The sequence below is a fragment of the Plectrocnemia conspersa genome, unplaced genomic scaffold (assembly GCF_051122295.1).
Source record: "Plectrocnemia conspersa isolate PC_06_02 unplaced genomic scaffold, ASM5112229v1 ptg000004l, whole genome shotgun sequence".
NCBI classification, from domain to species: Eukaryota; Metazoa; Arthropoda; class Insecta; order Trichoptera; family Polycentropodidae; genus Plectrocnemia; species Plectrocnemia conspersa.
Genome location: NW_028277168.1, coordinates 17,304,734 through 17,332,421, shown reverse-complemented (window position 1 = coordinate 17,332,421; position 27,688 = coordinate 17,304,734). Strand labels below are relative to the sequence as shown.

Sequence of the window (27,688 nt, the reverse complement as noted above, 5' to 3'; positions counted from 1 at the left end):
TGATGATCATCATCATTACCATGGTAGCCGATGAGTAATCCTTCGGCGAATTCTCGTGTAAAAGCTCGCCCACGGTCGTTCTAACTGTTTGTTCTCACGCTGCTGTGGGAAAACCTGCGAGCGTACACTGGTGGCAAAAAGTAGATACGTGCGTTTGATTGTTCTACTTCCCCAAAGACGGCAGGAATTCTTCCGATGCCATAGCCGACATCATAAATAATGATCGATTCAGTTTCTCGGACTCCTCGAGTAAATCATATCATTGTACGCAATTTAGCGCTGTTCTTTTCTACACGAGTCCTATTGTTGAATCGTGAATAGGGTCACGGTCAAAGTCGTTATTGACGCCGAGAAACGTATACCCTTTTTTATAATTTTCAAGGCTCACTACGTGAACGTCTTGCGGATGAAGCCTTAATCCGCAATTTCTTATAAATGCGTGGTTCGCGTCGGGTAATCCGGTCACGATGCGGAGGTCGTTATTGAACCTGCGACCTTTGGAAACCAGATGAACCGTTCTGGCGACCGAAGAAGGCTTATGCTCGAAATCGTTAGGGATTAATAAATATTTTTTTAAAAGGCAATCATTAGAGCAGACTAGAAAAACAAGGTAAAATGAGTGAATTGCGTGATGTACACGATTGACCTTTGACACGTAACTGAAACTGTTTTCCACTCATTTTAAGTATTAACAATACAGTATATAAAGCCTTGCCAATGTGGTTATATCTAATACATATGCATATGATAACATTGTGGTCTTTTAAAAAAATAATTATTTATTTTAAGTTGGCTTTTCAAAGTTCTAATGCAAACATGACATTAGATTAACTCGAAACTGACGCTATCCGCATTGATTTGTTCGACAAATTTCTGTATCTATGATTCTTGATTAATCCCTGCCAACAAGAACTGAATCTGTATGTCCAGAAGAACTATAACGCCTTCATAAAATTGATTATGGAAAACAGGCGTGAAACGTGAATACTGAGCACCAGCGAGTTTCAGCGACTATTGACTGTCATATGGAAGAATTTAGAATGCGAGGATATTTAGGGGTATCTATTGTAAATAAATAGACACTGCAATACCGATACGGGTAATACCGGTATCTGGGACAAAAATTGACCTTCGGTATTAGCGCTATTACAAAATAAAATACTGGTAGTACCGAAAATATATTTTTTAAAACTGTACATCTTATTTGTTGAAAACGATATCTCTATGACTTAAAACTACAAAAACGACAATGCCTATATTGCTTGACAGCAGAAGGGGAGAATAAAATTGTGCTCATTGTAGGGGATTAACCTATGTACAATAGTTTTATCAGAGTAGGATAGCAAAGTAGATTAATATTATCCCTTTTAATCCCAGAGGGCCAAAATATACCGTCCCATCAATACCGGTAATACCGGTATTGACTCAGAATTACTTCTACGTTGTTTAGTCATAAAATAAAATAATAAAAAAATACCGTATTTGCAGTAAAGACAAAAAAATTAATACAGCGTTAAAGTTGCAATTCGGCCCATAGTTGTATTGTACTTCAGGTCTTTCAGGTCTCGCCCGATTATCTCTATAGCCAATTCAATAAAAACATTAATAGAGTTATGTCAAATACCTCTTAAACATATTCTTAAAATGAAATATATTAGTCTAAAAATATATCTTTTAAATTTACTATGATTAGAGAAATTTAGATTACTAAGATCTTATACCGAAAGTCTCACATAATCAGGACAAAACACTGCTGGGTTTTCAGTCAGTAGAGAGATTTTAAACAGAAGAAAAATATTATAAAAACTCCAGTGAATCGCTTATATCAGAGGCGGCCAACCCAAATGATCTTGCGGGCAACTTTGGAAATGCATCATAACTCCGCGGGCCACATATAAAATTATTTATCCCCATATTAGATTCAGATACACTATTGACATTTTTTTTGAGTGAAAAATTGAAATATAATGGGTTATTATTATTGTTTTATTATTATTCTTACATGTAAACATAGATAATATAATAGTAATGATACATTGTAAAGAATCTTGCGGGCCGGAAAAATGTTCAATGCAGGCCGCGGGTTGGCCACCCCTGGCTTATATTGATTATAAGCTATAAAAATTGACTAGAACTCTGTTATGTTAAACCTAAAGAAAAATGTCGAACAAAGTCTAGATAATACAATATTCCAGTGGTCTTAAAGAACGAAGTATTATACACTTTACAAAAATTGTACAACGTATATGAAATGAAGGTCTAAAAACTGTAATATAATAAAGAAATAATAAGACATCCTAGATTTTTATGGTTCTTTTTTATTTCGTCAACATTTTTGTAAGTTTTCATACATTCAGGTAGACATTTTGCAGTGTTGCTTTCACTGATGATAAAATTCTTTTATAGATTTTTATTATCTGCTATTTTGTGTATTAGAATGGTGGGAGGAAAATGGCATTATTAAGTAATTTTCACCTAAAAGTGGAGTTGGCCAATTTAAACTTGAGGCCGTCGATATACTATATACTGGTCAAGGATATAACCTGTGTATATAATGGATTTAATGAATCTGCCATTGAAATTTTCTGGAAAGATTATTTAATCTGGACAACTCTGCTTTTAATTAAGTTTTATACCAAAACGTTACTCTACATATAAAGCAATTAATAACACTAATCTAAAAATACTATGTTTCAATATACATATACGTAATAAAAGCGAAGCTGATCATACATTCACGTATCTATTTAACAAACAATATCCAAAAACACCAATGTGCACTTATATCATAAACGTCACATATTTACGAAACTTTACCCATAGGCGAAACACGATTTTTCGACATTTTCTCATTATTTACTTTCAAAACTCGACAACGTGCGATACCGACAAAATAAATATGCACTCTTTCTATTAATTGGATAATAATCGCTATATCCTCTTACTGTCCCTGTAGATAATATTGGGTTGAAAAAATAAGTTTTCCTAAGGGAATTCGTCTAAAAGCATCAAAGTCGATAATGAGGACAAAATAATCCTTTGTGATGCCGACTTTGTGTGGAGGACCAAGTGAGAGCTCGAGATGAGAATCTGAAATGAGATGACGGCCATAATCACTTTCCCGTGTAACCTCGATAATGTACTGTATTTATATTTTATAATACACCATGGCGTAATATATACAACGTCCGAGTGTTGTTGCTGTTGAAGTAAATAATGTATATTTTGATAGCGATGTAATGTTTTTGATCCGAACATAAACGATTTATATCTTCAGAATGAAATTTCTATTTGACTGCCAAATATAATAACTGTATACCATCTGTTAAAATATATGCGTTTGACTAAAAATACTTGATGTTTGCTAAGAAATGTATTTAAAAAATAATTAAAAAACGCATATATAATTATTATGTCGAATTACTGCTAAAATAGCTATTGGATTCGCAAGAAATGAACCAGATCAACATTATAAAACAGATTGTATTTAACCCTTTCTGCGCCTTAAGCGTGTTAACGCGCTCTATATGTCTGGGCGCATGCGTATTTTTAACGAAGGCATGACTCAGGTGCTTTATGAAATGTGTATATATAAATTGTGTATATCATTTTGTATAAATGTTTATCGGGGACAAATTGAAAATTCGTTATAGAGATTTCACTGTATTACGTTTTAAAATAGGTTTGCAACTTAACTAAATATTAATAACAATCGGAAGCAATGATAATGTTAATGAAAAATAAAAGAAAAAACTCACTTTTCGACCTCGGAGCCCGTCGACAGGAATTCAAAATTTGAAGATTTCATTATGAAGATTGTCAATGTATTATTATAATCATTACACACATTATGTATATATTTCATTTTCATAGTTATAACATACCTAGTTAATTTGCAATCCGAATATTTATATTCAGTCAAATCGAACAACGCACATGACGAATTAATGAAAATTATTGTCGCGTAGCAATATTTTATTAATACATAATTATTTAAAGCTGTTGTCACGTTGATGTCGGCCATCTTGTTTTATATTTGAATGCTTATTTTTCATTGGTCGACAACAAAAGAATACATTAGCGGAGGCTCGAAATCATCGTGCCAACTCTATTTTTATTTTTATTAATTATAATTAAATATATTTCCTTTGTTTACGTGTATTATTGATGCTATTTTTACACTAAAAAATACTATAAAAATATTTCACGTAACCACACAATATCATTAATCTGAATTATTAGAGAACATGATAAAAACGTAACGATTCCAGCACGATATGACTAAAACCTGAAAGATATGGGTTCGAATCCCATATCAATTTTTATTTTTCTTCTATTGTACTATTACTAATGTTTGTAAATTTATTTATTATAGTAAAATAAATGCCTTATAAAAAATACAATATCATTAAAAATACAATGTAATGTAACATGATAATATTAACGACTTTGAAGCGTACATATTTGCTTCAGAAATATTAATAAAAGTCAAATGGCCATAATAAATACTGAAACGATACTGCGAAAATTATAAATAACAACACAGCCCTTGAGCGACGATTTGCATCGACTTTAAGAAATTTATGGTCCGGACTGTTTGATTTAATGAATGGCGCCCTTTTGCCATTTTTTGCATGACGATGATTAATGTAGGCGATTACATATTTGTCAGTGGAAAATAAAGAGCTAACGACGATTTTGGCAAAAACGACTGCACACATATTATTAATTATTATGAATGCAAATATTGAATGTATGCCAATTCCATATTATTTCTACGTTTATAAAATTGCTTGTAAATTTAATGTATGTACACCTTTCTTCAATACCGATGGCTATTTAAGGCAAGTATATTAAAAAAATCAGGACCTCAGCAAAAGCAAACAATCCAGTTTGCCGTACAAATTTACCGAAGCGATGTGTCAACAATATCCATTTCTCAGAGGATTTCCAATGTGCGTCTTTCCCACGGTTTTTTGGTGAAGAACGCACCCAAAGGGTTTTAGTGAAAGGACATAAAACACGTGTAAACATATTTGTAGGTATTCAGTTTCAGAGCATTCTGCGCATACGTGCAATCCTACCCCATATATATCTGACCGCATTGAGCGCTCGTAATAAATTACCAAGATCCGCGCTTAAATCCCGACACTTATGACTTCACATGCCAGGGTTTTACATTTTGTTCTTATTTTGTGATTAACGAAACACATTTTTCAGGATCGGCGACCGTTTGTCGCTGAATTTATTTTTAAATAAAAGTCGTAAAATAAATCAAGTCCGATTTTAGCTCTTAAATTATTAAATTAAAACATCAATTTGCTTTTCGCTTAATCGAATTACAACACATAAAATAATCTCAATTAAATCAAAAATACCTAATAACTATAATTACAAACGATAATTGTTAAAGTCGACAATTTAATTTATTATTTAAAAATTTGTACAATAATATAAAGGTGCTTTAAAATTAACGCAAGATTTGAATATGCAGTAAATGTTGGCAACACTGAAAAAAAAAATTTGACAGCTGAGAATTTAGGGTTAGTAAAAATGGAGCGTTACACGATACAACAACGTGTTTTCATTATTGAACAATATCTCAAAAATAATGAAAGTTTAGCGGCTGAAATTTAATATAAAATATGGTCGGAATAGTGTTTTAAGTTCGTCAACTGCGAAGAGATTAATTGAAAAATTCAGAGAGACTGGATCAGGTGGAGACGCTAAACAAACTGGTCGTCCAAAAACAAGCCGTTCAAATGTCAATATCGAAGCAGTGGGTGAGTGTTACAATAATATATTTATATTAAATTAAAGTTCACTACAGCATATTATTTTAGTCTAGCGAGAATATGGTAACGTCAGGTGTTAATTTACGAACAGTGTATGGCTCACTTATTTGTTAAATTACATACATCGGTTTAAACGAAACGTTCAATCAGAATCCACTGCTAAATTCCCATAAACAACCATGCTTGTACCAATTTTTCACGTTGGCTCATTAGCGACAGATTCACGAGGTCACAAACGCACATCGTCGTCGTCGAATCGGGGTGTTTTTTTTTATCTTCCCCAGACACGGAATCCGGTCCCACGAGTACGCGTGGAAAAGGACAGCGCCAAGAATGTAGACTTGTGGACCCGTGAGAATCGATCCTTGGGCCTTTAATCAATGGATGGGCATGTCAGTCAGCGGTGACATGGCGCGTTCGGACCCTAGACAAGGATCATCGCGCGACAGACCCATAAACGACTTGTTTGTAAACACGCAATCTTTGCTGTCGTTGACACCCATAAATATTTATTGTTATCAAACCTAAAAGTAAACATCGCTGGGAGCTGTTACGATATCGATTTGACCTATTTGGAAAACTCTAAAATATGCGACGTCTATAATCAATATCAAACATTAATGGTTTGTTTACTAAAAAAAATGTAGAAATGTAGAGCAAATGAAAATCATAAGAAGGTCGGAAAGATTTGTCAAAAAATAAAATGTTTGTCTAAGAAAACTAATACTTAGTATATAGATGATAAGTATATAATTAGATAAAAAATATATAACATGTATTCCGTATCATAATTAAAAGTGTATACATATACAGTGCTATATAATATTATATAACTCCCTAGCCTGATGAGTTATAAATAATCAAATTTATCAATAAGATTAAAGCAATCTAAAAAATCTAATCAGAGATAATCAATTAAAATTTTAAAATATTATAATGTTCATCTCCCAGAATATATTTTAATAGTTGCATTTAGCACTCGCTTGATTTATTTCGTTGATGGATATTTCACGTGGGAATAAAACATATCAGGATTCAAAGCAAATTACAGTGAAACAACTTAAACAAGGCAGCATGTGGGGGCAAAAGGTTCATGTGGGTGAATGTCTATGTTATTCAATACTATAGACATGTCACTGTTATCTGTCTATTTTACAAATGATTAAATATAAGTGAAAGAGAACTAACTATACTTAATCTATATCAATAGCACATATCTTTAATAGTGTGTGAAGATTTTATTATTATATGTAAATACGAAGCAAAATCCACACGAATCGTGCCTACAGTGTTACTCTGTTATAGACACAATTAAGTGGCTACCTGAGGCCACCCATAAACTCGTATAAAAACGACCAAAACACAATAAAGCTACTCGCTTACGGACCATCTATTATACGCAGCATTATGAACCTTTATTAATCATCGTTCACAATCTAAGATTCATATTTGATCTTCCTGGTCGACTTGTTTTTTGGAGGAAAAATATTTTTTCTGAAGGTCCTTTCGACACGCTCCGATCCAATTATGCGCGTTGACCGCCCGACGGGATACTTGAAAAGGATGTAATCGGAAATCTTTCGTTTTTTTTTGTTGATATTATGGTAATGAAATATGTGGAAAAATATTTAGACTTGTTTTCTCGTTAAAATATGACGCGTCGATAAAACCATCATCACACGTAATAGACAGATCTAAAACAAATTCCGACTCTTGAACAATTTTGTGACCAAGTGTGAGTTAGAAGCTGATATATATATATTATAAGTGAGATAAAATAAACGTTAAGCGTAGGCGTGCGAAGAGACAGCGCAATAGAAAGGGTTGACATTGACGTTAAATTAACTTGATTTATTATAAAACTATTATTGTAAAATATGAAACACTTTGAAAATGATGTAGAAATACCGAAAAAAGTGAATTTTTTCTAACAAAATAATTAATCGATTTATTTATATGTATTTTAGAATTACAAGCTAATATTGTTTGATTTTTTTTATACACAAAAATATTTTTAATTATTTTTTTGTGATTTATTAGAGACGGTGCTTTATATTATATACATGCTTTTGATCGTAAATGTATGATTTTAATATAAGCTCTACATTAAATGAATTTAAGGTAGACAAATTTAAGTTTTTGGTATTAAAATCGATACAAAAAATGCCAAGTATCTTTTACAAAACTATATTTTCTACTGCAGCCTCCAGAGTTGCATACACGGAGTGAGGCCCTTCTTAAGGGGGGGTCAGGTAAGAATCTACCGGACTTCGTTCTCTTGAAAATGACGATACCATAGCGCGCTTCGCAGAATATGGTGTGTCGTCGAGGGTCTGCACCCCACGGATACCATGTCTTGTTTTCATGTTCTCAGTGGCGACATAACCAGTGTTTTTTTCATAGTAACTGCCTTCTCTGTGTTGGTTTAATATATATTATAATATAATTGTTCAATTTTCAATTAAGGAAGGCTTAAATTGTGTCTACTCCCCGTATAATATTTGCGAATAAAATATGCATTTAAAAATGGGTCTTGGGCCATGTAGTTCCACCGTGCACCACCATTCATAGACATATGCACTATCCATTGAATTAGCCACCTACGAAATTGCACGACTATAGCCAATGGATGACACTTGTTGGCACTTGTTTTTTGGCATGTTAAATGACCACAGCGAGCGGTTGTCAGCCCTAATGGGAGCGTGTGAGCCGCGCGTGCACCATGGCCGGCGAGCACAAAAGGAGGAGCTGGTCGTGCGGACGGGGGGCCGCGGGGCGGGCGCTGGTCACGAGGGCACGGATCGCTCCGAGAGAATGGACCGACACCAACAATGATGATACCTGCTTTTTCCTTTTGTCAGGGCTCGAATTTCTTAGATCTCTTTTCGCGCTGAATGCCTTCAAGAAGATCGAATTCGTCACGAAAAACCGTCATGGGAGTGATTATACCAATGGTGGTCTTCTATAAATATTTTTAAAAAGAGTGCAAAATAGACTGCGTACATTATTCGCATCGTTGATTACGCCATCAAGAGAATGCATCTCAAGATACATCGGAATTTCTTAGCAATTTAATTTAGGTAACACACACGTCATGAAAAATGTATCAAAGCGTTGATTGTATGGTAATCGTATGATTTACACAATCAGACAACACCTGCCTATTGACGCCTTGACCCAATGAAGCAAATGTCTTTCTGTATTTGAAGTGATGGTGTGAAATTCATTCGATTGTTTTTTTTATGTTGATCTTTCGGGTGTAATGGCCAAGCGAGTGAGTTGTCAGCCAATCAGATGTTTCGTGGATCTGTCTTATATGTGTTTGACATTGCTATCTTATATGGTCGAGTGAATGAAAAGTCCTACCATAGGATTGAATGATAGCAGCTTTGGCAAATCTTACCAATTAGTCAGAATGTGAGATGCACGGACATATTTTTATACTCTGAGTTTTATTAGGGGTGGCCACCATAATGACTTTGTGGTCATAAATAATAAGTATCTCTGGTGGATTAAAAATAGGTATAAAAGACAAAGTATTAATTTTATTCTAAGCTTAAACACACATTGTAAATAACATTATAAATTTTTTTTATTGTAAAAATGCCCAGAACTTCTCTACATATAATACCTTTTCTAATATCCGTCGAATATACATATTTTCAATGATATCGTACTAAGTGGCGTTTAAAATGGATTGCTGAGAATTCTTTATTTTTTAAAAACTATGTACGACTTTGGTTTTATTTTATTAAATTAAAAATGTATGTATAACATTATTTTAATAAACAAATATTATTAAAACGAGCCGACTGCATCTGTATAAAGAAATCGTTTATTTTCTTATTGATTGAAACAATATTTATTCACCTTTTTAATGAGGCGTGTTTTAGTACTTATGACATGTCCATCCTAAATGATTATTTTAGTTACATATACACAGCTAACGAACTCGCTTGAATTTTATTTTATTGTACACACAGAAAGTTGTCTGTATCAACAAGCTGAAGGAATAATTGTAGAAATTACTTGCCACGTTTGTCGAATTTGACACACTTGACATTAATACCGGTTTATTGGATCATTATATAACTTTAATTTCGCACTAGATTTGTATATAACATAAATAATTTAAAAATAGTTCGGTAAATCTTAACCAAAGGAAATTAAGTCGATGTGAAAAATGTTGACCAATATCAAACAAGATTGCAAATGTATTAGTAAAAATCACTTATTATAATTGCAACTTTGATCGATCACCGTTTAATAGGTTTTAAATATAAACAATAAATATTGAAACGTAATAAATTTATATTATAAATAAGATAATACGCACAATAAAAAATACGTTTTTGGCTATTTTTTTACATTGGCTGCTTTTATAAAAAACTTATTTTTTTAAATATATTTATTTAAAGTACTAATAGAAAAATAATAATAATGGTAAAACAGGAAAAAAATATGAATATATTAAGATTAGCAGAAAATTATTAAAAAACAATTTTATAAACGTATAGCATTAATTTCTATTACTCGAGAAACCTTCACTATCTGTTCTGTCTATTCGCGTGATGCGTTTGCTCTTGCGCTTTTGCGACGTTTTTGTAATATGAAGTGCTCGATCCTCTTGTGTAAAAAATGGGTCGCTAAGAATCGAATTTATAGAATTATACATACATATATCATCACATTTTATTTTCTTTTTATTTCTACTCTTGTGTCTGTGACCAACTCGCATTTAACAAAAACGAGGAACATAAAACTTTTTATGGGAAATTTAGAAAATTTATTTTAAATTATTCAGTTAAATATTGAACCCGCGATTTGTAATTACAATATTTTTGATTCGATTTTAACCCATTGCTAAATAGTTTTTCTTTTACTGATTTAGAGTAATGATTAATTATTATGTAATATTAGGGAGCATAATGTACATTCTCCATTTGTTGTATAAATTCGCACCCTGTGATGGCGCGCGCCTGGGAACTCGCTTGGCGCGCGCGTTCTCACGGCCCCACACGGACGCGTGTCGCGCGTTCGTACTCGACTCAACCTCACTCCACACATACCAACACCCACACACAGCACACACTGGCGCGACAGAAGCGCCCAACGGAGGCCGCTGCCGTGCCGGTGCGCACTCACACGCGCACAACCGCAACACGGCTGCAATTAATTGCTCGCAACTCCATAGATGCACTTGCCGGTAATGCGCTGCATCGTTATGCAGTTATGATATTATATTTACATGTACGGCTTGAATATTGACTAGAAAACTGAGACCAATCGTGGAAGGACGGTATATCTATACTAAAATCAATTCTATGTACAGTAGGTTCTCGAGTTACGCGGTATCTACTTACGCGGATTCGTAGTTACGCGGTTAAAAATTTCGAAAATTTAAAATTTGTTATAATATCGATGTTGATATAGATTTGCGCGTAAATTTTTGTTCTTGGTTGATAATGTACCGGGACATCCACCGTGTGATCACGAACATATCAAAATAGCATTTTTGCCCCCAAATACGATCTATATAATATTATACAACCTATGGATCAAGGTCTAATACAAAGCTTTAAAAAATATTACTTAAGGACAATTTCTAGAAATGCCATAAAGGTAACTGAAGGACAAACTATAGCTCTATATCACTCACACAGTTTTTGAAAGAACACAATATTTATGAAGCTGTTAAAATTATTGGTGTTGCCTGGAATGAAATTGTAAAGTCTACCATGAAAAACGTTTGGAAGAAGCTTACTCCTCAATTTTTTGAAGTTGTTGAAGACCCCATGCAGGAAGATAACATAATTAATGATCTTGTTGAAATGACAAACCAATTAAATTTAAATCTAAATGAAAATGATTTCATTGAATTGTTAGAAAGTCATAGAGTGGAATTAAACAATGAAGATTTAATAGAACTTGAAGAATATAGAAACAACGGCGGTGATTCAGAGGAGGAAGTCAAAGAAACAAAAGAGTTTGAGTACAAAAAATTAAAGAATGCCTCAATTTGATAGACCAAGGAATGGCTGGTTTAAAAGTACAAGATCCCGACATTTATCGGTTTGAGAAAGCCAATAAAGCAGTTCAGGACGCTATTTCCTGTTATAAAAATGTCTATTATGAGAAAAAAAGATCTAGTGTACAATCTTCACTGGATAAGTACGGTTTCTTATTAGATAAAAGTAATCCAACACCTAAAGATATTGAAATGGAATAGTATAGACATTATGACATGATATTTTAATGAATATGTATGTATAAATATTATTTTTATGTTTCTCATTTTATTTTGTAAAAAAAGTTATGATTATAATGTATGTAGACATTTTACACATAGAATAATTTTTTATAATGCTTTTATTTTCATTTTAACCTAATGTATACATACAAGAAGACGGCATTTAGTTCTTTTAAGTATCGTTCGGATGATTGGGGGAATGTATTAATATTTAATACATATCGGATGAGTATTCCTCTACTTACGCGATTTTCGACTTACGCGAATTTTTCTGGAACGAATTAACCGCGTAAGTCGAGAACTTACTGTATACTGGGGAAATCTGTAACAACTTTAATAATCCTGGAGGCAAACCACCTTAATATACGTCTACCAACTTAATTTGTTTATATTGCTTGAAACTTATTCAGTGTTGTTTGTTTGACAGAATACATACTTTATATGATAATGTAATGCTTTGTGTTTATACCAATTATTTTCTTCTTTTATTATTCGTAGTTTTAAGCTATTCAATTATTGAGCAAAAAATAATTATTCGAATATTAAAATATATTTGTTTTGTTTTTACCGATATTAATTTATTGTGTGTTATCAATTAATGTGAATAATAATTATTTTAATTTATCATTAATTACACTAATAATCGTTCAACTGTTTGAATTTTATAAAATATGCATAACACAATGCTGTGCGAAAAACTGTGAAGGTGTCAAAAGGTAAATAGCTAATTTATTATTTTACATACTTTTTGATCAAGGACGTCATTTCAGTTTTTTATTGGGTGTAGCAAAACTTAGCCGTTTTGTAAATTTATATATAATATTACAACCCCTCCCCGTGTTAAAAATCGTCCATGTTTTTTTATTGCTTAGGTTCTATATCATCAATGTTGCTACATTTAAAAAAGTGCACCGCAAACGAATTTTTTTTCAGTATAATCAAATGTATTTTAATTGAATGTTATATTTTTGACAGATAATTATATGATTTAAATTTTAATATATATTTTTTTTTATTTTCAGTGTATGTTGTTTACATAAAATAATGAGGCGCAGTGAATTTTATTTTAACTCAAATACGATTTTGAGAAGTGTCTCATTATTTCAACAAGTGATGCTTATGGCAAAATTTAGGGTAAGCTAATCCATCTACTAAATATCGTCCCTGTGTCTCAAAATGAATAAATACGAAAATTCAGCATATTTAATATTTATACAGTAACGAAATTTGAGAAAATATACACGTGTTCCAAGATCCCTAATGATAAAAAACCATTCCTATCTTAAGTTTTACCGAAAGTGAACTTTCACTAATGGCTAAGTCATATTAAATCAAAGCTAAATAACCGTTTCAATTCTCCATGATGTAAAAAAACATGTTTATTTTTCAATTAAATAAAGTTTGTGATAAACAAAATTAGCTTAAATACATCATTTTATTTGAATTTATGTACAATAACTTACTAGTTGTTGTATATCATTTTTGGAACATCTTCGGTCTATATATAGACCGAAGATGTTTCATCGTTTGTTTTGTACAGAATTGCCTGTAAATTAAATCACCAGAATTAAATTAATTCATAAAAAATGATGGAACATTTTCAATACATACTTTTATTGAATTTATTGTATATACAATAACTTACCATGTTTGGAACCGTCAGATCAAATCCGTATGGTTTCTGTTTGTTTTCCATATAAATTAAATAGCTAGAAATAAATTAATTGCGATCGAATTATTGAACTGATTGAAATAAAATCTTTGCATATTGAAACAATAAATACAATTAACTTAAAAATGGGCCTTTTCAACAATCTGTTTCGTTAAACGAATGAATTCTGCGAATTTCAGTCATAGTAGATAACGCCAATAAACATTCTACTCAAAAATGTGTATCGAAAGTATTAAAAAGCATTTTTTTTGGAAGGAATGTCTTATTGTTTCGCGTTTTGGAACAAAATAAAGGCACATAGAGGATCCTTTATTTTAGAGAGGCATTAGTCACTCTGGTATATTGAGGGAAAAAACTACCGGTGTTGTTTAAGTATAAAAATTGATTCATTCTAAGATATTTTTCAAATTTCATTTGCTATAGTTTAAACGAATATTCGAGCAGTTATTCGAATATTCGTTAGTTAAGAATCGGGCGCATAATTTGAATATTCGATTGTCAGCCTTATGTTACTTTTTTGATATCGCTATATTTTTCTTATGGTTATTTATGAAATACTGTCTGAAGACATTTTCTTCATTTGATGTGAAAAGTGGTAGCAGCAGTTCTTTATCAAATGTAATTAAGTGGATATTCACGCGAAAGAGCAATTTTTCAAATAAATTCAGGTAGAAATATTCCGTTCTATTCTCAACGTTCGCAACATTTCACAATGACGTAAAAATTCAGCTATTTCAATGACAAAACGTAATTTTTTAAACCGGAACAGCATTCCGTTCTTAAATCTTTTATTGAAATGGCGTTTCGGAGAATTATCTATATCAATATCAAATCGTACCGTTCATAATAAGTGTTGAAAATATTAAATTAAATCACTGCTAATTTTATATATTTTTTATTTTGATTGATAAAAATTATGATTTGAATCAAAATTTTTTACCATAAATATTTATTTTTTTACTAATTGGGATACTTATAAATAGTTTTTATATTAGAAACTAAAGATTTACAGCTGAAATAGTGTCAGTGTATATCGTTTATAAATAAGTATTTTTTTTTACAAATACTTTAAAGAGGAACAAAGTTTTAATACAAAAATAATTAATACAAGCATTAATTAACATGATTTTAGTTAATGTTTATCAGAGGAAAAAAGTTATCAAGCTGTGTAAATATATTTTTATTTAGAATATATATAAATTACAAAAAAATAATAAAGCGGGTTTTAACCTAAAAATAAATTGTAGATAACTTTTAATAAACAACACATATGACTACATTTAATATTGAAAACATACTATTATTCGGTAAAACTTGGCAACTTTGCGGTAAGGAAAACACAGTGAGGTTTATCTAATTCTTTGGAATGAAGTAATATTAAGATATAGGTTTATATGATTCTTTTCAATCCCAGTACTGCTTTCAGTGAGATTTTTATAGCATATGCTATAAAAATCATACCAATTAGATATTATATTTATTTATTTCTGTATTATTTTTGGATATTTCAATCAATGTGATTAAAACGAATATTTATAATTACACAGAACTTCATAATGAAGCTTTCAAAACCACAATAAAAATCCCTGACCGAACAGAGCAAGTTCGAGCGTAGAGAATGCAAACACACAAAGCCACATATACAGTGGCGGCTCGCGCCCAATCTCGCCGCACTTAATTTAAAATCAGTTTTCGTGTTCGCCTTTTGAATTTCCTTTTTTTCCGCCGCCAACAATGGCAACCTTTTGTGGCCCGGTGGATTCTTGTGTCGCTACGTGGCTACGGCGACATGGCCACGCTGAAGCCATCAAAAACTGCAGCTCCTTAAAAAATGCTAATATCTACGAATACATTCACTTGCTTATGTATTTTACAAATAAGGAATACCTAATTTAATATTATTGTATTTGTAAATGTTTTATTAAAGAGGTTTTCGCGGTCAAAATAACTACTGACATTGTTAATTGATATGTAAAAAAAAACATATGTTGCAAACTAGTAACTAACTGTTTGCAGAAGCCTTTAAAAATGATAGTATTTTTACATAACTCATTAATTATACAAAATATTTGCTATAAAGTGCATTGTTATAATTTGACATAGAGCGCCTTGATAAAAATGGGATCCCGCAAGAGTGCAGATTCGAAAAAGTTTAGGAATTACTTGGTGAGGCTGAAAAGTACAGTATTTAAAATTTTTTTTTGCTATTTAATTGTCTATTGATGTTACGCACAGTGTGCTCAACTCTTCTAGCAACTGTTATCACCGAAAGGCTGATAAATTGAGACATATTTTTCAGCAGCAATAACCAAATATGATTTAATTAATTCACCATCGGTGAATGGTTTTTCTTTATTAATTAATAAATGATTTTATTTAAAGCCTCATTTTCGTTTAAGAATTGGTGTAATTAAAAATTCCGTTTAAAACTTTTCAACTTTTCTGAGAGTTGTTAATACCGTTTCGAGTGAATGGCTTTTCTTTATTAACTAATAAACGATTTTATTTATAGCCTCATTTTCGTTTAAAAATTGGTGTAATGAAAAATTCCGTTTAAAACTTTTTGTTAACGAGTTGTTAATTTCGTCATATAATTCGATATCAAAATAATTCACTCTCTACATTGCTTTCAAATCACACTATTCTTTATATTTTCTGGCTTGAAGATGCTATCGAATTATAACTGCCTAACATCACAGTAGAATGCCAAGCAATAGGAACACCACACACGGTCATATTTCGTAACACTTCAACTTGACGATTGGCCGTTCAGTTGATATTTAATTAAAAGTATTCTTCTAAAGCTCTCTTTGCAGCGTGCTGTAGTTTTTAATAAAGGCATTTTTTAATAAAGCCCCATAACCTTAAATTATAATGCAATTGAAAAATATTATTTTGTATTTTATATTTTGTCAAAGAAGAATAATTAAAAACATTAAATTGGAAACAAATAATGATACAGGAAATTCATCTTTATCTTATAAACTTTCAGTACTGATTTTTAGAATAAAAAATACATATCTAAATTATTTTAGTATTCAATATACAGTTTAAATCATCCATTAATTAACTTGCTTGATAAATAAATGTATACACAACCAATCTAATTTAAAATTATTTTTGTGTGCTTTATGTTCCATAAATTAAAATATAAGATTAATGTTATTAATTTTATTTATTTTTAATTGCGATAAATCATCATAAAAATATATTAATTGTTTAGTTAAATTATCTATTGCTTGATTTTTGCACGCATGATTTGTATGATTATTGGTATTTATCATGTTTTATGTTAAACTTTAGTTGTTTGACTGAAAATAATAATAATTTTTTATAAAATATATTGAAACATAAACCTGATCCATGTTAATCTTTGGCAATAATTGACATCCAAAAGATAAACTGTATATTGAGAATCAATAAATTAAAATAATGTAATGCAGCACTTTTAATATTATATGTAAGAGGCGATACTTTTGCTTGTAATATATTACACATTACATAAAGATAAATTAAGATTTTCTCCGAACACTTTTCGTTGTTCGCTTAATTCCTTAATTGAACACGTCAACTTAAGATATACGATTATTTCAAAAAATAATATCAGTGTGGCAATTAAATATGTTTAAAACGAAGCATTGGAATATTATTAAAATACGATAATTTCTTCGCGGAATCCAGTAACTGTGTTATTTTACCACATAAAACTGAATTCGCTAATGATATATTATCACACAGTCGAAACGCTTTAACTGCCAATAAAATATTTATTTCTATATAATTGTGAGTAAAATATTCTTCGACTTGGAAATTATGTCTAGACGTCCAAATTGCCAATCGATGATTCTGCATCCCTTTTTATGGCATATTATCTACCATTTACTTCGAGATTATTTATTTATATGACAACTCAGTTTTTTTTAAGCTCTTCGGACGTGTTAATATAATAACATAAAGGTTGTGTGTATGCAACATTCCGAAACGTTCGAACAGTCATCAGATCGGCGATAATTAAGCAGGTCTTCATTGAGGCCTCATCTGCGAAGCGAAGCCTTATCTTTTCATATTTCAATGGATAAAGGATGAAGAGCTGTCAAAAGAACACAGGTTTCAATGCGACCAGAGACTTTAATTGACTCGGACGTCCCTCTGGAAGCCGTTCAATGAAAACTCGTTTCGGTACTCTTTTACATATGCCTTTCATAAAGCGTCATAAAAGCCGTAAATAGATATATGTCGTCAATGTGAGTGTTATAAATACGAGGGATATTCTGATAGTAAAGATATTTTTAAGCGATATTTTTAATCAATTTGCAATGCTACTGATTCTGCTTGTTTGCAGTGTGTTTTAAATTACCGTGCCCATTTCTAATCTTGTTGAAAGCTATTTTAATGAGCGTTTATTTTTATATCTTATATGCAATTCAACTATTAAATTTAAAACTAGCGCGATAAATTACTGGCGTAAAAGATTTTCCTAAATATTATACAGTATAGGAATTTGTCTCCCATTGTAAATTGCTTTTTAATCAATGTGTACTCGGCGCACTGAATATTAATTGAATTTATTAACAAGATTGAGTACCTCCAGATTTTATCAGAAGTTTCTCGAGTGTGATATTTAACGCGATCGGTTCGTAATTCAATTATCTATAAAAACGGCGCTCGTTCCGCACTGAAGAAATCGGCGATAAATTTAAAGCCGCCACAAAAACCATTAAATGTAATTTTAATTTAATGCATTTATCGTATAACAACGCTCTTCTGATCTACCAGGCCTTTATCGTACATACCCGGTCATTTTAAATGGTAAATATGATTCAATTTAATAAAAATAACCATAGTTTAAGTCTATTGATATAAAAACATTGTCAGTTATTTTCGATCAACTTTTTGGTAAGAAATTGACAACATGTAAATATTAATTATATATTAGATAGGTTTTTTGACATCATATGAATAATTTTCGAATATATTACGAAGAAACATTCATTTTAATGTTAAAAATATTACGATTTAGTAATATGTTATAATGTAATTTAAGTTCATGATCACATATGTTTTACTAAAATATTGCGAGAAATAAAATAATTGTTTTTTTAAAACACTATTAAAATAATAATTACAATAAAACAAATTAAAAGATTTATTACTATGAAACCATTGTCATAGTCGACGGAATAGTGCAGGTAGTAAGTCACGCAATTTAAGTGAAAAGGCGCGTCCTCTCTATTTTTCCGTCAATGTCCATTTCAAAGAATTAGAACTTTGAAAATACTTTGTGAAAAGCTACTTTTCTAAAAAATAATTTTTGACAATTCAAATATTCTAATAAAAACGATTTAGCAGTTTAAAGATAGATATAATTTTTTAAATCAATATATAAGCACGCAATATTTATTTCACCAGTCTTAAATTAAAATCACCATTCGAACAAAATTGGCTTAAAAGCATCTTTACAAAATCATTCCAAAACGGTTCTCTCTCCATATAATATTATACATTGTACACATGTTATAAATCAATTGTATTACTTTTTAAAGGTACATACGAATCAATCAGTGCGCCAGGCAGTGGACCGGTCGAGAAAATGTAAATCATCCGCTTCTTTGCGAATACCCCACCTTGAGTATTACTATGTAGGTATGTATGCTGTTCTTTTATACCCGTCATAAATCTGAATGTTGAAATCCGCTGCTGGCCCCTTTCATGTATCGATTTTCCAATATCGATCCGACCTTAATCATCATCAGGTCGTCGGGTGGCCAATTACCTGCCGCTGGACTCTATTAATCATCAATTAAGAACTCCACGGTGACCGATATCTCTCTATATCTCTCTCACCTCTTTGGAGACGCTCGTGCCGCATCAGATGACAGAAAAAATATGATTAAAAAAACGCTTTAATCATTTATGTTATTAAATTTGGCATTGGTGCTAGCGAAGGTTTATTGAAGCACGACTGAGTCGAATCTCGTTAGTATTTTTTCTTGGATCAAAGTTTTCTGTTTTCAATGAGATTTATCTTTAAAAAACGAATGACTATCAAATTAGATAAAGTTTTTGTAAAGTGACTATGTAGAATATTTAAAATATATATAACAGTAACGATAAATGTGCAGGTGAGCTGCAGTATAAAACGTATGAAAGTCTGAAAAATTATTATAACACTTGATCGTTTGTTTCGTGTTTGTTTTTATTTATAAAAGCTACATTTTTACAATTTACTTTAGAAGCATTCTGTATATCTAATGACTCAATTTCTATGTTCAATATAATATTATTCAATCCATTTGTCCTTGCATAAAAGGCAAAGAGAAACTGAGAGATCATGCTGTTATTCACTGCCAGTAAATTTATTGCACATGAAGAAGATATTTGTATTTATATAGATGACGATTCAGGAAATCGTGTATTTTTGTCTATATGGCAGCATAAAAACTAGTCATTGAATAAGGTCTTTATATTAGGTATGTGTTTTTTATAATTTTAATTATTTCACAAAATATAAACATTAATTTATGTTTATTTATAATTAATAGTATTGAATTATAGGCAATTATATTTTTGCAATTTAATGCAATGGTTATTTCACTATTTTTTTGGCATTTGTAATCAAATACTATTTGAAATTATTTCTATAATTATTTACCCTAATAATATGCCAATAGTAATAATTAACGTTATTGTTATGGTTATGGTTATTATATTTCTGAGATTAAATATTATATATTATGACTAAAGAGATCCTCAAATTATGTTATGGTTTTATATTATTACAAGATTATATTTTCTTGTAAAATATGGCAAATTTATTTTCTAGTGAAATTGTTTAATTAATTATTATATGAATATGAGTGACGATGGTAAAAATCAAGTTTCCAAAAAATATCCATTAATATTTTTTAATATTTTTTCTTTATTCTTAAGAAATATAACTCAAAAGTGGACAAAAAAGTTTTTTGTTAACGAATGATATTTCTTTATTCACTTAAATTGAGACCATCGTGATTTAACAGATTGCCCAAATGTGTCACGTTGAGCAAAAAAATTACTAATACACAGGCCTGCCGAGAGGGGGAGTGAGGGGACAAATTCCCGGGGCCCGTTTTTCTTGAGGGGTCCAACTCTGGATAATATATTTACAAAAAAAAGTAAAAAACTACAGTTGTTTGAGATGTACCTATATACTGTATTTCATTTATAAATTCCATAAGCCCTTTTTTATACATATTATACAAGAAATAAAAGGAGTGGAACATTGTCTTCAAAAGCACCCACTTTCTAGCTAGTACTTTTACAATAAACATTATTATTCAAAGAGACAGATTGTAATTTTTTGACGCAGCTCTGTTTGTGTTAAAATTTTTTTACAAATTATTGTTGACTTGATTGCTTTTTGAACGTTCAAAAAATATTAGACATGAGAGGAAATAAATTTAAGCCCAAACCTAACCTAATTATAGTTTTAGAACTTTCATTAGGTCAATTCCAAAATACAAACTAAGCAAACTCTCAGGGAAAATAAGCGGAAGAATAAGTTCAGACAAACATCGCATGTCACATATTGCACCACAGTTTGTCTGCACTTCGATATTACACCATGTTTTAAAAATATGATAGCTATCCTCACAGATATTACTATGGACTTCTAATATAAGAGGGCTGATTAGAGTATTTTCAAACCTAATTTTGGGCAATAGGAGAGCGTAAAAACAATTATCACTTCTCAGAAGTCAAAAATTAACATCAAAAGCAATAAAATTATGTCGTCAACGTCGCAGTGGAAACGCTCGCTACCGAGTGTTTCTCTCTTTAAAAGACTTTTAACAGAGCAAGAGCGCGGCGGGTCGCAATTATCCAAGCTTTTGTATTTGGCCGGTCGTCCTCATTGAAGACTCCTCCGTAGATTACCCAATGCCGAAGTTTTGTCTTTGGTGGTTTGGGTCTCTTCAAAATAATCTATGGAGAGAAGCCCCATATACACGCTGCATCTACGGAGTGAGGCCCTTCTTAGAAGGTTACGTTAGGTTAGGTTACTCCCCTTCTTCCGGAGAACGATGAGCTCATGAAGTTGTTCCTTATTTTATTTTGGGACAATGTACGTTAGTGACAAAGTATCTTGATAGAGTGCCTCCAGTTAAAAATCCAACAAATAGCATTCAAATCACAAAGCAAGATTTAATTTATGTTTTTTCATTTTACAAACTAGATACATATTTTAATAAATTATTCCCAAAGCTCGTTTCTATTGTGTCATGATATATTAGACATTTCTAATGATTCTTCAGAGATGTCAGTGTCGAAAGCTAAGAGATTCTTTACAGTGAAAGGATTATGAATGTCTTATTATACAAATCATTATAACTTATAATATGAAATTCCTTTTATAATTCGTTAAAGTGCCGAAAATAAATCACATTAAAGCGCATCAATCGAAATGAGCGCACCTTCGGGATGCTGCTTGTCGATATTAACTTGTCAGAATAGAATGAATACCCGTAATTAATATTCGTTTCGGCAAAGCGGTTACCATTTCGGACGTCAAGACACGCCTTCTCTAGAACGTCTAAAAAATGAATCGAAATATACATCCCTGTCGTTAATTAGACACGGCTAGAGTCGAACGCTGATTGCATAAAAACCATTACGTAATTGATAAAAAATAATTTATTTACACTTGATTGTTGATGTAATTTAGTTTTTAGCGGCACATGCTTTGTGTAATTCGAATTGAAAGCAATTAATATTTTACGTGAATTTTTTAGTAAAAGCTGAAAATGAAAATGCTTATTTTACCGCAACGAATTTTTAATGACGGCACTCGGCGTTCAAAAAGTCACTTTCGTTACCGGGTGTTTGTAATTGATTCTCCACTAACGTTTTGCACGAATGATCGTGTTTTGAAATCGATAAACAATGTAAAAAACATTCAGATTTGATTTAAAAGCCATCAAAGATACCGATCGTCTCGATGGTTAACAGGAATTTTAAAGTTACAATACAATATCTAAAAAAATAGAAACTAGAACTATTTTTCAGAATTTTATTAGATAACACAGCACAACAAAAATATTAGCACAAAATCAATTTACATTTTCATGCTTATTTCAACGGTTTCTTTAAAAGCTAAGTCTTGGGTTTTAGGTCATAATTACGTATTATTAAAGTAAAAAGCCGTTTTACTTAATACATTTTATATAGTTATTGAAGTACATTTTATTTTACTAGTACATATATTAAATCGATTAAAAGTATACAACATATTTGAAATCAAAATATAATTTTACATATAAATATAATAATGGATATTATTATCATATATATATTATTATATATATATAGCTACACGTCACTCGTAATCGTAAAAAATATATATAAATTTATTGTTGTTGGTAAAAAAACATATTACTTTTAAATATTGTACGTTTGTGGTATATATTAAAAATTGTTGAATTATGTTAGTGTAATACATTTGAGAATTTCTTAAACTAGCTTCACTATAAAACACAGTTTATTTTAATTATCGATAATATTAAAATAACGACTTAACACTAAGAATTTAAACAAAACTTTGAAAACTTCTTGCGAAGCAAAAGCATGCTAATTGCCATAAATTTATAATAAAATTAATATGAAACATAAAAAATACAGAAGTTTTGCATCTTACCTCACAAATATGAGTCGTCCTGAAGATCGGGTTAAATTCTTGGATTCAGGTGACTCCCTTCTCGTCCCTCTAAAAGTCGTTTCGGTGCAGTTCTGCTTTGAGATTTAGTATTGTAGAAAGTGCAATGTCTCTTCCAGTTACTTATAATCTACCAATCTCGATGATTCGGGGTGGAACTATTTTTCTTGCTATTGTCATTCTATGGAATGGTTCTGTTGCCTGATTGGCGTAGATATACAATGCATGATCTTAGTACACGTTTTAGCATATGTTTTCAACCATCGTGACGCATTGGGGTATCCTGTTAGGTTACGATGGTCTTAATTAAATTTAAATAAACAAATAAAAATAGATGTCCTCAAACTGTCTGTCTAAATTTATATATTACGGTCATATTTTTTAAATATATAGAGTAGGCTGTCGGTATTAATAAAATTAAATTAAGTATTAATTGCTTGAAAAAGTTAATGAGCTACTATTTTTTAAATTAAAATAAAAAGTTTTAATATTTTTTATTACATTGAAATTGTGTGTATGAAAATAAACCAAAATTCGTTATTGAAATCGTATTTTTTAATTATTTATATTTTATAACTATAAGAAATACAAATAATATATTGTTTACTATTCGATATTCGAATAGTTGAAAATAACGAATATTAGGATACTTCAAATCTTGAAGCAGAAGATTATTTTTTTCTTTCTCCTTAAGTCATTTTCCATAACAAAAAATACACACAATGAATCAATGTCATAACATATTTATGGCAGTGGCGTAGCTAGGGTATTTGCCGCTCAGGGCGATCCTTAAAATTGCCGCCCCCCCCCATTTATTTTTTGCAGGGTCATAAAATCAGCACTTCTTAAAATAATAAATTGATTATTATTAGGCGCTTGTTATTCGTGGATTTATATATGTTTTAGTGCATTCAGAATCACACTGGACGATCCCATCGCGAATATGCCGCCCCCAAGCAAGTGCCGCCCGGGGCGGCTCGCCCCCTCCGCCCCACCATAGCTACGCCACTGATTTATGGCAAAAAATATGTTACCTCTGTAGTTTAATTCATTCTTATCAACAGTTAATAGCCTAATGAATAATGTAATAACTCAATTAGAATGCTTTTACTCAAGGGCTTTTACCTAATATAATATTTTCTGTGATATGATTTTTTTTTATTAAACACTTTGTGATACATTATCAATTTGCACTGTTTGCAATATTGCAATTCAGAAATATCTTCTGTCCATATCGAGCTAAAATAAAAGTATATATGCATTGTTAATTTATCAATTCCATGATATGAATTCATCCTGTCAGTTATCTGATCCACAATTAGTTATCAAAGTGTATTTGATACTTAATGTGTTGAAAAAAATATAACATATTCAATTTTGATCCCTTCTTCTTATTTATGAAAAAAACAGAGTACTTGAAGTCATCCTCATTCTCAGAATTTAGATCAATATGCGATAACTGCACTCTTGAACCACACCATCAACTTGAACCAACATGGTGTCATTCAGAAATGTTTAATGATATCCCGTTCTTAGCGCGTATCCTCTTATGTGGTGTAATTTTCCATTTCGCATAATTCAAAATATGACTTAAGCACCTTTAAGTGGATAATAAATTATCATAAACGATCGCGATAACTGATCGCACTCACTCGGGTCTCCCTTTATAACACATACCCGCTTAATAAGTCTCATATAAGTTTATTTGTGGATACCTCATTTTGTAATAAAATAACGGGCGTGTACTTATACGCTGTAAGGCGAACGAACACACACGTGCGCCTCAAAGAAGAACAAAAAGCTTTTGAAGGTGGTCTTTGGAAGTCGGAGCTTCTTCTTCTTGCATTCCGAGGCGTATGAAGAAGAAGCGCCGATGAATGGAGACTTCAGGTTTCACCTCTCGGTCTTATATCTCATACCTGCATACCTGATGGGGGTCGTTTTAATTGTAAATGACGATAAATAAATAATAATGCGGATGAAGAAAAAAACTCAGGGAATGTTGATATCACGATTTTATAATTGCATATGCATGTATCAATCGGAAATGCAAGTTGTTTCTTTGGCTTGTTTTTTTTTGTGTTTGAGGTGATAGGGTCAAGAGGTAGGGATCTGAGAGCAGTGGGAAAGTAAGCTCTATAAAGTACATATAAAAAATATTTTTTAATTATTATCTATATAATTATTATATAAGATTTAAAGGTCGTACAATTTTAATTTATTTTTGATTATCAAAATTGTGCGTCTGGAATTTTTATTTTTGTTCCTTATCTTGATTATCTTGAAACACATTATCCCTCAATGATTACTTTAATTATAATTATATATAATTTGTACGTGGAAATGCTCTAGTTGTTTAAATTTCTGATTATACAAGATTAATTATTGTAATTATGTTCCATTTTAAAAATGTTTATTTTTAACGCAATTAGCACTTGAAAACCAGTTTCGTTTTAAACATAATTATCGAATGATCTTTCGTTCGAAACCAGTCTTTAGCGTTAAATGCTAATAGTATGAAAAGTGTAAAAGTATTTTATTTTATTGCTTTCAAATAATTAAAATTTAACTGAAAGTAAAATTATAATGTTTATTAGTTCATATAATACATATATTACTAGTTGTGCGTTTAATCGTTTGAACAATGCATATTAAATTACTTTATTTTTTATTACAGCTGTAAAATTTTAAAAGTTAATTATTACAATATAATATTAGTTAGTCAATGAAATAAAATAAATATTTATTTTAAACCCATGACACATTTAGTTCAAATCAAATGTGTACATATGTTTTGCAAAATAGGTACAAATTGTTCGGCATACTAATATTCTAGAAATCTAGAAAGAACCTTAAATTTATTATAATGGTAGAGTACGCTCGGGATAATGATTCCGGTTTGTTATTGTGTGCGTGAACTGTGTGGCTCAAAACAATTTCGCTTAGAATATTTTATTTTTTTTTATTTTAAAAGAAAATATATGTTTATTTAACATACATACATCTGAGCTAAGTTGGAAATTTCAACGGACAATTAAAAATATATTATATAAACGAAGAAACCAGACATTGATGTCATTAATTAAATATTTGCAAAATTCAAAATCTTTCACTAGTCAAAAAAATAATGAAGTCTTTAGCTATTCTTCAAAAGCAAAAAGATATTAAACGGGGAAAGAAATTATTCGCAGATTGTTTAATGGCTCGACGACTCTATTAAATCATTAAAATCCATTGAATGAATTAAAAAATTATCATTGGCGCAACGATAAGAATAATAACTTTTTTAAGCCTTACAGAGAATAGTGTAAAAAAACCAACAACGTACGGATTAATGGAAGAATAATTAAAATATTTTTATCCACGGGTAAGAGAACGAATAACTTACAGTGTATATTTAAAGCTTTGATATCAATTCCAGATATGCCCAAAAAATTTTGTTCTCTTAAAATTTCATTTATAAATAAAAAACAGTGGCACGAGTTTAGTGACCTACCCATGATGGTACAGTGGGCATATCTGGGTTAAACCAATATCAACACAAAATTATTTAAAATAAATCACTAGAGAAGATCGAACTTCTGTGTCACACTGCACTTTAATGACGAATACCAGCGTTGACGAATCAGCGACTGTCCTTAAAAGAGAAAGCGAGACAACGAATTACACGCTACATCGCTTCTCACTCTCATATACATGTACACGCACACAATAACAAACCGGCATCCTTATCCCGAGCGTACTCTACGTTAATACTGAATTTTCCAAATTTATTTTTAGTTAATATATTTTATATTTCATTCACATCAGAATAAAAGCGGTTATTAACCAAATTAAGGCAATTGTTATTAAAAAAAAAAAATTAGCAAATATATTTCTATTTTTGTATAAATACTTTACATAACATTTATATATTTTAACAAATATGATAACTTGATTTAACGTAGAATTATAATACTATATAATCGACTATTCTATTAGATGACAAAGCATAATAAAATCGTAAATAATAAGGAACCTATATTTTTGATGTCTAAAGATATTTTATTATTGATACTGATCGTCACAATTATCTTACGATTGTATTTATCTACAGATTTTAATTCTCCTTTAATACACGAGATCATACGACTCAATCAAAAATGTTTTCAAAAAGTCTGCTTAACATTTATTTTGCTTTGTTGTTTATATTTTAATGATTAAAAAGATTAGATTCTTGATTATTAAATACATTTCTCAATAAAAAAATTATAAAAAAAGTCGTCCATAAAATATCTTATATC

General features: G+C 30.7%; 1 long non-coding RNA gene across 2 annotated transcripts in view; it reads left to right on the top strand.

Annotated features, from left to right (window-relative positions):
• Nucleotides 1–10,735: 10,735 nt before the first annotated feature.
• Nucleotides 10,736–27,688, top strand: part of LOC148236073 (uncharacterized) — an 80,342-nt gene continuing 63,389 nt past the window's right edge. For both annotated transcript variants that reach the window (XR_015809312.1, XR_015809313.1), the window contains exons 1-3: nucleotides 10,736–11,001; nucleotides 13,068–13,179; nucleotides 19,261–19,360. This is a non-coding gene — a long non-coding RNA (uncharacterized LOC148236073). The remainder of the gene's footprint in view (nucleotides 11,002–13,067; nucleotides 13,180–19,260; nucleotides 19,361–27,688) is intronic.